We start from the raw sequence: 13090 nt of genomic DNA, 5'->3' as shown, positions 1-13090 counted from the left end.
AATATGGCCAGTTGTAACAACTCCCGAGGAGTTACGTATGATCATTCTAAGTGACAGAATTCAAAAAGAAAAAGACACATATCATAAGCTATCACTTAAAGGTGGAATCCAAAATGGCTACACATGAAATAAATTACAAAACAAAAACATAGTCAAATATGTAGAAAACACGCATAAGGCTGCTAAACGGGAAAGGTGGGGAGGGGTGAGGCATCATCCAGGAGGTTGAAATTAGCAAAGATACCATTCCAAATACCAAACTGATAATCAACAAGGCCTACACGGTAGCTAAAAGAACTGCACTCAGCACACTCAAGTCACCGGAAAAGAATATATACGACTGGTAAGAATCTGAAAAAGAATTTATTGATGTCTCTCTGTACGTGAATCAAGTGGATGTACAGCAGCAAGAAACAGAGCTTTGAAAATCAGCTGTAACCAATATAGTAATAAATTGAAAAAAATAAACGACAGAGAGACAGAGAAAACCTCTTACAAGTTTTCCTCAGGGACGGTGATGCAACATGGATTGAACACATCTAGACCCACAGCAGGATGAGACATAAGGCTGGAAACTGTTTGCGCTAAGAGAAATGTGAGGTTGGGTGAGGAAATGCACACCCTTTAAAGTAATACTACCTGTTACCCATTCAATGGGTCCCAAATCTGCAGGTTCAAGGGATCTTCCTACAGCTAAAACATGCATGGAAAACCCAGAGGACTGTACACCATGTGATCGGGAGATGTGTCTAAAATGCACCTCATTTATCCTCTCCTGGTGCTCCTGTTCACCATTCCAGCCACGCTACTTAGAATCTCCCCACTTGGAGAATCAGCACATTTAAACTTCTGTTTCACACATTTTGCAAATTGTGAGGAGGATGAACGGGAAGAGGGGGAACCAATGAGAGAATAGTTGTAGGGGTTTGGACGGGCACATATCACTCTAATTTCCCATTAAGAATAAGAATTAAAGAAAGGCTCAGCCTGCCTCGCCGGAGCCAAAATAGGGCCTGAAGCAATCCTGCGGGTTTGAGGCCAGCTCACAAAAGAGCAACTTAAAAAATGGAGCTCAGGGTCACTGCAATTCACAAACCTGCAGAGTTATAAATGAAAACTAACGTCCAAAAATATGTTGAGGTAAGGCAAAGAAGAGGATCTGAATGCAAGACAGAATTGCAAGAAACAGATTTCAAGAGATAGATTGGACTCGTCTTTAACGCACATGAAAAGCGGCAGAATTTCGACAATGATGCAGTTGGCCCAAAAGGGCGTATGCGTTTTTTCCTGATTATATCCAGGAAAAAAACGCATACGCACTTTATGGGCAACGAAGCAAGCAAGCAATGCAAATGTGCACAACAAAGAAGTCTCATTTCCCACCAGTCAAAAGGGCCATCCTAAAAAATTGTAAAAACCAGAAATGCAGGACAGGCCATGGAGAACAGGGAGCCTTTATACGCTGATGGGCAGTGTGTGAACTGCCGAGAGCCACTCTGGAGAAGTGTATGGTGGTTCCTAAATCATCTAAAAAACAGAGCTACAGAGCATAGGACACTTCCAATCATGGGAGTATATCTAGGGAAGTCTAAAATCAACAAGACACAAGCACACCACAGTTTAGGGCTACTCTGTTTACAAGAACCTCAACTTCAGTACACCTTAAATATCCCAGGAAAGAGAACAATGGATAAAGAAGATGTGGTACTTATGTACAATGGAATATCTCTTCACCATGAAATCAATGTAATAAGGCTAGTAGAAGGATAAAGAGTGGATTTAGGTCCGATAATACTACTTGAAATAAGTCAAACAGAAAAAGAAACATATCATAAGATATCACTTATAGAGGGAGGGTAAATATGGCTGCACAAGAAATGAATTACAGAACAGAACAGTGTCTCACATTTAGAAAACACACTTATGTCAGCTTAAGGGGAAAGGAGAGGTGGGGTGATGCATAAAACCAGAGTTTGAAATTAGCACAGATACCGTTCAATAAACCAAATAGGTATTAGACAAGATCTACACCTTGTTCAATGAACTGGCCTCAACACACCCTATACACTGCAGAGAAATATATCTGAGTAATAAGAATCTTAAAACCCATGTATTGATATATCTCCATAAGGGAATCAAGTGTGTGCAGAGCGGCACAAACACAGCAGTGAAAATGAGCTAAACCCCATTATAGAAATAAATTTTAAAAACAAAACGCTGAAACAATGAAAGAGAGAAAAATTCTTACAAAATTCGCTCAGGGGCTGTGATGCAACCTGGATTGACCACATATAAACCCACAGCTGGATAAGACATAAGGCTGGACACTTGGGGCTGAGAGGATTGGTGAGCTTTGGTGAGCAACTGCCGAAAGTTTAATGCAATACTTCATGCTACTCATTCCAAGGGTCCCAACACTCCAGGTTGAAGGGAATCTTCCTACAGCTAAACCATGCTTGGGAAACCCAGCGACTGGTATACCATATGATCGGGAAAGGTTTCTAAAACGCACCTCATTTTTCCTCTCCTGGGGCTCCGGATCGACATTCCAGCCACTTTACTAACAACATCCCCACATGGAGAGTCAATGCCTTTAAGTTCTGGTATTGCACAGTCTGCAGTTAGTGCGGAGGATGAATGGGAATAGGGGGAACCAGTGAGAAACTAGCTGTAGCGGTTTCAATGGGCACATGTCACTCTAATGTCACATCAGTAAGAAGAATTAACCAAAGGCACAGCAAGGTGCCCCAGAAGAAAAATAGGGCTTCAAGGAATCCTGTGGTTATGGGGCAAGACCACAAAAATAAGAGCTGAAAAATGGAGCTAAGGGCCACTGCAATTCAAAAACCTGCAGAGTTATAAAGGCCAACTATTTTCAAAAAATATATTGAGGTAAGGCTATGAAGAGGCATTGAAAGCAAGGCAGAATTGCAGGAAACCGATTTCAGTAGGTAGACTGGAATTGCATTGAAAACATATGAAGAGAGTCAGAACCTCGACAATGATGCACTTGGCCAAAAAGGGCGTATGCGTTTTTTCCTGAATATATTCAGGAAAAAACGCATACGCCCTTTTTGGCCAACCAAGTAAGCTTGCAAAGGAAATCTGCACTACAATGAACTCTCACTTCCACCGGGTCAAAAGGGCCATCTGAAAAAAGTGTAAAATCCATAAAGGCACCACAGGCCATGGAGAACTGGGAGCCTTCTTATGCTGATGGGCGGGATGTAAATTGCCAACAGCCACTCGGGAGAAGTGTATGGTGTTTCCTGAAACATCTAAAATACAAAGCAACAGAGCCTAGGGCACTTCCACTTATGGTCCTATAGCTTAGGGAAATTAAAATCAAAAAGACACAGCCACCCCAAAGTTTGGGATGCCTCTGTTTACAAGAACCTCGTTTACCGTACAAGTTCAATAGCGCAGAAAGTGAAAAATGGATAAAGAAGTTGTGGTACTTACGTACAATGCAATAACACTCAGCAATGAAATCTATGTCATCAGGCCCGTAGCACCATAATGAGTAGATTCAGGTATGATGATTCGAACTGAAATAAGTCACACAGAAAAGAAACATCATAAGGTATCACTAATACACAGAATGTGAACTTGGCTACACATGAACTGAATTACAAAACAGAACAGGGTCTCAAGTTTAGAAAACCAACTTATGCTTGCTTAAGGGGGAAGGTGAGTTGGGGTGCTGCATAAAACTAGAGTTTGAAATGAGCACAGATAAATTTCCTTAAGCCAAATATGGAATAGACAAGAGCTACTCCTTGCTCAACGAAATGGACTCAACACCCCATATTAAACGCCTAAGAATATACCTGACTAGTAAGAATCTTAAAACGTATGGATGGCTATGTCTGAAAGAGAATCAAGCGTGTGTACAGGGGCATAAACACAGCTGTGACAGGATTGGAGAGGTTCAGTGAGCAAATGAAGACTCTTTGAAGTCATATTGCATGGTACCCATTCCACGGGTCTCAACTCTCCAGGTTTAAGGTATTCTTCCTTCAGCTAAAATATGCATGTGGAACCCAGAGAATGATCAACCGTGTGATCGGGAGACGTGTTCAAATATGTCTCAGTTTTCGTCCCCTGGTACTCGGGTGCAACATTCCAGATGCTTTACTAACACTCTCCCGACTTGGAGAGTCAGTGCCTTTAAACTCCTGTTTGGCCCAGTTTGCAATTTCTGCGGAAGATGAATAGGAATAGGGAGAACCAATGAGAGACTAGCTGGAGGTGTCTGGACGGGCAAATTTAACTGTCATTTCCCACCAGGAAGAGGAATTAACCAAAGGCTCAGCGTGCCATGCCGGAAACAGATTAGGGCCTGAAGCAATCCTGCGGTGTTGCGGCCAGCTCACAAGAAAGCGAGTTGAAGAAAAAAGGTCAGGGGCACTGTAATTCACAAACCTGCAGAGTTATAAATGACAGCTATCGTCCAAAAATATACTGAAGTAAGGCTGCCAAGAGGACTTGAAAGCGGGGCAGAATTGCAGGAAACCGATTTCAGGAGGTAGACTGGAATTGCATTGAAAGCATAGGAAAAGAGGCAGAACGTCCTCAATGATGCACTTGGCCAAAAAGGGCGTATGCGTTTTTTCCTGAATATATTCAGGAAAAAACGCATACGCCTTTTTTGGCCAACCAAGCAAGCTTGCAAAGGAAATCTGCACTACAATGAAGTCTCACTTCCCCCCGGTCAAAAGGGCCATCTGAAAAAAGTGTAAAATCCAGAAAGGCAGGACAGGCCATGGAGAACTGGGAGCCTTGTTATGCTGATGGGCGGGATGTAAATTGCCAACAGACACTGGGGAGAAGTGTATGGTGTTTCCTGAAACATCTAAAAAACAAAGCAACAGAGCCTAGGGCACTTCCACTTATGGTCCTATAGCTTAGGGAAATTAAAATCAAAAAGACACAGCCACCCCAAAGTTTGGGACGCCTCTGTTTACAAGAACCTCGTTTACCGTACAAGTTCAGTATCACAGAAAGTGAAAAATGGATAAAGAACTTGTGGTACTTACGTACAATGCAGTATCACTCAGCAATGAAATCTATGTCATCAGTCCCGTAGAACCATAATGAGTGGATTCAGGTACGATGATTCTAACTGAAATAAGTCACACAGAAAAAGAAACATCATAAGATATCACTAATACACGGAATTTAAACTTGGCTACACAGGAACTGAATTCCAAAACAGAACAGGGCCTCAAATTTAGAAAACCAACTTATGTTTGCTTAAGAGAAAAGGTGAGTTGGGGTGCTGCATAAAACCAGAGATTGAAATGAGCACAGATAAAGTTCCTTAAGCCAAATATGGAATAGACAAGAGCTACTCCTTGCTCAACGAAATGGACTCAACACCCCATATTAAACGCCTAATAATGTACCTGATTAGTAAGTATCTTAAAACCTATGGATTGCTATGTCTCCGAAAGAGAATCAAGCGTGTGTACAGGGGCATAAACGCAGCAGTGATAGGATTGGAGAGGTTCGGTGAGCAAATGAAGACCCTTTGAAGTCATATTGCATGGTACCCATTCCACGGGTTTCAACTACCCAGGTTTAAGGTATTCTTCCTTCAGCTAAAACATGCATGTGGAACCTAGAGTATGATCAACCATGTGATCGGGAGACGTGTTCAAATATGTCTCAGTTTTCGTACCCTGGTACTCGGGTGCAACATTCCAGACGCTTTACTAACACTCTCCCCACTTGGAGAGTCAGTCCCTTTAACCTCCTGTTTGGCCCAGTTTGTAATTTCTGTGGAAGATGAACAAGAATAGCGAGAACCAATGAGAGACTAGCTGGAGGTGTCTGGACGGGCAAATTTAACTCTCATTGCCCACCAGGAAGAGGAATTAACCAAAGGCTCAGCGTGCCGTGCCGGAACCAGATTACGGCCTGAAGCCATCCTGCGGTGTTGCAGCCAGCTCACAAGAAAGCGAGTTGAAGAAAGGAGCTCAGGGGCACTGTAATTCACAAACCTGCAGAGTTATAAATGACAGCTATTGTCCAAAAATATACCGAAGTAAGGCTGCCAAGAGGACTTGAAAGCGGGGCAGAATTGCAGGAAACCGATTTCAGGAGGTAGACTGGAATTGCATTGAAAGCATAGGAAAAGAGGCAGAACGTCCTCAATGATGCACTTGGCCAAAAAGGGCGTATGCGTTTTTTCCTGAATATATTCAGGGAAAAACGCATACGCCCTTTTTGGCCAACCAAGCAAACTTGCAAAGGAAATCTGCACTACAATGAAGTCTCACTTCCCCACGGTCAAAAGGGCCATCTGAAAAAAGTGTAAAATCCAGAAAGGCAGGACAGGCCATGGAGAACTGGGAGCCTTGTTATGCTGATGGGCGGCATGTAAATTGCCAACAGACACTCGGGAGAAGTGTATGGTGTTTCCTGAAACATCTAAAAAGCAAAGCAACAGAGCCTAGGGCACTTCCACTTATGGTCCTATAGCTTAGGGAAATTAAAATCAAAAAGACACAGCCACCCCAAAGTTTGGGACGCCTCTGTTTACAAGAACCTCGTTTACCGTACAAGTTCAGTATCACAGAAAGTGAAAAATGGATAAAGAACTTGTGGTACTTATGTACAATGCAGTATCACTCAGCAATGAAATCTATGTCATCAGGCCCGTAGAAGCATAATGAGTGGATTCAGGTACGATGATTCTAACTGAAATAAGTCACACAGAAAAAGAAACATCATAAGATATCACTAATACAGGGAATTTAAACTTGGCTACACAGGAACTGAATTCCAAAACAGAACAGGGTCTCAAATTTAGAAAACCAACTTATGTTTGCTTAAGAGAAAAGGTGAGTTGGGGTGCTGCATAAAACCAGAGATTGAAATGAGCACAGATAACGTTCCTTAAGCCAAATATGCAATAGACAAGAGCTACTCCTTGCTCAACGAAATGGACTCAACACCCCATATTAAACGCCTAATAATGTACCTGACTAGTAAGTATCTTAAAACCTATGGATTGCTATGTCTCCAAAAGAGAATCAAGCGTGTGTACAGAGGCATAAACGCAGCAGTGATAGGATTGGAGAGGTTCGGTGAGCAAATGAAGACCCTTTGAAGTCATATTGCATGGTACCCATTCCACGGGTTTCAACTACCCAGGTTTAAGGTATTCTTCCTTCAGCTAAAACATGCATGTGGAACCCAGAGTATGATCAACTGTGTGAACGGGAGACGTGTTCAAATATGTCTCAGTTTTCGTACCCTGGTACACGGGTGCAACATTCCAGACGCTTTACTAACACTGTCCTAACTTGGAGAGTCAGTCCCTTTAACCTCCTGTTTGGCCCAGTTTGCAATTTCTGCGGAAGATGAACAGGAATAGGGAGAACCAATGAGAGACTAGCTGGAGGTGTCTGGACGGGCAAATTTCACTCTCATTTCCCACCAGGAAGAGGAAATAACCAAAGGCTCAGTGTGCCGTGCCGGAACCAGATTAGGGCCTGAAGCCATCCTGCGGTGTTGCGGACAGCTCACAAGAAAGCGAGTTGAAGAAAGGAGCTCAGGGGCACTGTAATTCACAAACCTGCAGAGTTATAAATGACAGCTATCGTCCAAAAATATACTGAAGTAAGGCTGCCAAGAGGACTTGAAAGCGGGGCAGAATTGCAGGAAACCGATTTCAGGAGGTAGACTGGAATTGCATTGAAAGCATAGGAAAAGAGGTAGAACGTCCAAAATGATGCACTTGGCCAAAAAGGGCGTATGCGTTTTTTCCTGAATATATTCGGGAAAAAACGCATACGCCCTTTTTGGTCAACCAAGCAAGCTTGCAAAGGAAATCTGCACTACAATGAAGTCTCACTTCCCCCCGGTCAAAAGGGCCATCTGAAAAAAGTGTAAAATCCAGAAAGGCAGGACAGGCCATGGAGAACTGGGAGCCTTGTTATGCTGATGGGCGGGATGTAAATTGCCAACAGACACTGGGGAGAAGTGTATGGTGTTTCCTGAAACATCTAAAAAACAAAGCAACAGAGCCTAGGGCACTTCCACTTATGGTCCTATAGCTTAGGGAAATTAAAATCAAAAAGACACAGCCACCCCAAAGTTTGGGACGCCTCTGTTTACAAGAACCTCGTTTACCGTACAAGTTCAGTATCACAGAAAGTGAAAAATGGATAAAGAACTTGTGGTACTTACGTACAATGCAGTATCACTCAGCAATGAAATCTATGTCATCAGGCCCGTAGAACCATAATGAGTGGATTCAGGTACGATGATTCTAACTGAAATAAGTCACACAGAAAAAGAAACATCATAAGATATCACTAATACACGGAATTTAAACTTGGCTACACAGGAACTGAATTCCAAAACAGAACAGGGCCTCAAATTTAGAAAACCAACTTATGTTTGCTTAAGAGAAAAGGTGAGTTGGGGTGCTGCATAAAACCAGAGATTGAAATGAGCACAGATAAAGTTCCTTAAGCCAAATATGGAATAGACAAGAGCTACTCCTTGCTCAACGAAATGGACTCAACACCCCATATTAAACGCCTAATAATGTACCTGATTAGTAAGTATCTTAAAACCTATGGATTGCTATGTCTCCGAAAGAGAATCAAGCGTGTGTACAGGGGCATAAACGCAGCAGTGATAGGATTGGAGAGGTTCGGTGAGCAAATGAAGACCCTTTGAAGTCATATTGCATGGTACCCATTCCACGGGTTTCAACTACCCAGGTTTAAGGTATTCTTCCTTCAGCTAAAACATGCATGTGGAACCTAGAGTATGATCAACCATGTGATCGGGAGACGTGTTCAAATATGTCTCAGTTTTCGTACCCTGGTACTCGGGTGCAACATTCCAGACGCTTTACTAACACTCTCCCCACTTGGAGAGTCAGTCCCTTTAACCTCCTGTTTGGCCCAGTTTGTAATTTCTGTGGAAGATGAACAAGAATAGCGAGAACCAATGAGAGACTAGCTGGAGGTGTCTGGACGGGCAAATTTAACTCTCATTGCCCACCAGGAAGAGGAATTAACCAAAGGCTCAGCGTGCCGTGCCGGAACCAGATTACGGCCTGAAGCCATCCTGCGGTGTTGCAGTCAGCTCACAAGAAAGCGAGTTGAAGAAAGGAGCTCAGGGGCACTGTAATTCACAAACCTGCAGAGTTATAAATGACAGCTATTGTCCAAAAATATACCGAAGTAAGGCTGCCAAGAGGACTTGAAAGCGGGGCAGAATTGCAGGAAACCGATTTCAGGAGGTAGACTGGAATTGCATTGAAAGCATAGGAAAAGAGGCAGAACGTCCTCAATGATGCACTTGGCCAAAAAGGGCGTATGCGTTTTTTCCTGAATATATTCAGGGAAAAACGCATACGCCCTTTTTGGCCAACCAAGCAAACTTGCAAAGGAAATCTGCACTACAATGAAGTCTCACTTCCCCACGGTCAAAAGGGCCATCTGAAAAAAGTGTAAAATCCAGAAAGGCAGGACAGGCCATGGAGAACTGGGAGCCTTGTTATGCTGATGGGCGGCATGTAAATTGCCAACAGACACTCGGGAGAAGTGTATGGTGTTTCCTGAAACATCTAAAAAGCAAAGCAACAGAGCCTAGGGCACTTCCACTTATGGTCCTATAGCTTAGGGAAATTAAAATCAAAAAGACACAGCCACCCCAAAGTTTGGGACGCCTCTGTTTACAAGAACCTCGTTTACCGTACAAGTTCAGTATCACAGAAAGTGAAAAATGGATAAAGAACTTGTGGTACTTATGTACAATGCAGTATCACTCAGCAATGAAATCTATGTCATCAGGCCCGTAGAAGCATAATGAGTGGATTCAGGTACGATGATTCTAACTGAAATAAGTCACACAGAAAAAGAAACATCATAAGATATCACTAATACAGGGAATTTAAACTTGGCTACACAGGAACTGAATTCCAAAACAGAACAGGGTCTCAAATTTAGAAAACCAACTTATGTTTGCTTAAGAGAAAAGGTGAGTTGGGGTGCTGCATAAAACCAGAGATTGAAATGAGCACAGATAACGTTCCTTAAGCCAAATATGCAATAGACAAGAGCTACTCCTTGCTCAACGAAATGGACTCAACACCCCATATTAAACGCCTAATAATGTACCTGACTAGTAAGTATCTTAAAACCTATGGATTGCTATGTCTCCAAAAGAGAATCAAGCGTGTGTACAGAGGCATAAACGCAGCAGTGATAGGATTGGAGAGGTTCGGTGAGCAAATGAAGACCCTTTGAAGTCATATTGCATGGTACCCATTCCACGGGTTTCAACTACCCAGGTTTAAGGTATTCTTCCTTCAGCTAAAACATGCATGTGGAACCCAGAGTATGATCAACCGTGTGAACGGGAGACGTGTTCAAATATGTCTCAGTTTTCGTACCCTGGTACACGGGTGCAACATTCCAGACGCTTTACTAACACTGTCCTAACTTGGAGAGTCAGTCCCTTTAACCTCCTGTTTGGCCCAGTTTGCAATTTCTGCGGAAGATGAACAGGAATAGGGAGAACCAATGAGAGACTAGCTGGAGGTGTCTGGACGGGCAAATTTCACTCTCATTTCCCACCAGGAAGAGGAAATAACCAAAGGCTCAGTGTGCCGTGCCGGAACCAGATTAGGGCCTGAAGCCATCCTGCGGTGTTGCGGACAGCTCACAAGAAAGCGAGTTGAAGAAAGGAGCTCAGGGGCACTGTAATTCACAAACCTGCAGAGTTATAAATGACAGCTATCGTCCAAAAATATACTGAAGTAAGGCTGCCAAGAGGACTTGAAAGCGGGGCAGAATTGCAGGAAACCGATTTCAGGAGGTAGACTGGAATTGCATTGAAAGCATAGGAAAAGAGGTAGAACGTCCAAAATGATGCACTTGGCCAAAAAGGGCGTATGCGTTTTTTCCTGAATATATTCGGGAAAAAACGCATACGCCCTTTTTGGTCAACCAAGCAAGCTTGCAAAGGAAATCTGCACTACAATGAAGTCTCACTTCCCCCCGGTCAAAAGGGCCATCTGAAAAAAGTGTAAAATCCAGAAAGGCAGGACAGGCCATGGAGAACTGGTAGCCTTGTTATGCTGATGGGCGGGATGTAAATTGCCAACAGACACTCGGGAGAAGTGTTTGGTGTTTCCTGAAACATCTAAAAAACACAGCAACAGAGCCTAGGGCACTTCCACTTATGGTCCTATAGCTTAGGGAAATTAAAATCAAAAAGACACAGCCACCCCAAAGTTTGGGACGGCTCTGTTTACAAGAACCTCGTTTATAGTACAAGTTCAACATCGCAGAAAGTGAAAAATGGATAAAGAAGTTGTGGTATTTACTTACAAAGCAATATCACTCAGCAATGAAATCTATGTCATCAGGCCCTTAGCAGCACAATGAGTGGATTCAGGTATGATGATTCTAACTGAAATAAGTCACACAGAAAAAGAAACATCATAAGATATCAGTAATACACGGAATGTAAACTTGGCTACACAGGAACTGAATTACAGAACAGAACAGGGTCTCAAATTTAGAAAACCAACTTATGCTTGCTTAACGGGAAACGTGAGTTGGGGTGCTGCATAAAACCAGAGATTGAAATGAGCACAGATAAAGTTCCTTAAGCCAAATATGGAATAGACAAGAGCTACTCCTTGCTCAACGAAATGGACTCAACACCCCATATTAAACGCCTAAGAATGTACCTGACTAGTAAGTATCTTAAAACCTATGGATTGCTATGTCTCGGAAAGCGAATCAAGCATGTGTACAGGGGCATAAATGCAGCAGTGATAGGATTGGAGAGGTTCGGTGAGCAAATGAAGACCCTTTGAAGTCATATTGCATGGTACCCATTCCACGGGTTTCAACTACCCAGGTTTAAGGTATTCTTCCTTCAGCTAAAACATGCATGTGGAACCTAGAGTATGATCAACCATGTGATCGGGAGACGTGTTCAAATATGTCTCAGTTTTCGTACCCTGGTACTCGGGTGCAACATTCCAGACGCTTTACTAACACTCTCCCCACTTGGAGAGTCAGTCCCTTTAACCTCCTGTTTGGCCCAGTTTGTAATTTCTGCGGAAGATGAACAAGAATAGCGAGAACCAATGAGAGACTAGCTGGAGGTGTCTGGACGGGCAAATTTAACTCTCATTTCCCACCAGGAAGAGGAATTAACCAAAGGCTCAGCGTACCGTGCCGGAACCAGATTAGGGCCTGAAGCCATCCTGCGGTGTTGTGGCCAGCTCACAAGAAAGCGAGTTGAAGAAAGGAGCTCAGGGGCACTGTAATTCACAAACCTGCAGAGTTATAAATGACAGCTATCGTCCAATAATATACCGAAGTAAGGCTGACAAGAGGACTTGAAAGCGGGGCAGAATTGCAGGAAACCGATTTCAGGAGGTAGACTGGAATTGCATTGAAAGCATAGGAATAGAGGCAGAACGTCCACAATGATGCACTTGGCCAAAAAGGGCGTATGCGTTTTTTCCTGAATATATTCAGGAAAAAACGCATACGCCCTTTTTGGCCAACCAACCAAGCTTGCAAAGGAAATCTGCACTACAATGAAGTCTCACTTCCCCCCGGTCAAAAGGGCCATCTGAAAAAAGTGTAAAATCCAGAAAGGCAGGACAGGCCAAGGAGAACTGGGAGCCTTGTTATGCTGATGGGCGGGATGTAAATTGCCAACAGACACTAGGGAGAAGGGTATGGTGTTTCCTGAAACATCTAAAAAACAAAGCAACAGAGCCTAGGGCACTTCCACTTATGGTCCTATAGCTTAGGGAAATTAAAATCAAAAAGACACAGCCACCCCAAAGTTTGGGACGCCTCTGTTTACAAGAACCTCGTTTACCGTCCAAGTTCAGTATCACAGAAAGTGAAAAATGGATAAAGAAGTTGTGGTATTTACATACAAAGCAATATCACTCAGCAATGAAATCTATGTCATCAGGCCCTTAGCAGCACAATGAGTGGATTCAGATATGATGATTCTAACTGAAATAAGTCACACAGAAAAAGAAACATCATAAGATATCACTAATACACGGAATTTAACTTGG

Source organism: Pseudorca crassidens, chromosome 6 (genome assembly GCF_039906515.1).
Source record: "Pseudorca crassidens isolate mPseCra1 chromosome 6, mPseCra1.hap1, whole genome shotgun sequence".
NCBI classification, from domain to species: Eukaryota; Metazoa; Chordata; class Mammalia; order Artiodactyla; family Delphinidae; genus Pseudorca; species Pseudorca crassidens.
Note: the sequence above shows the minus strand (reverse complement) of the source record.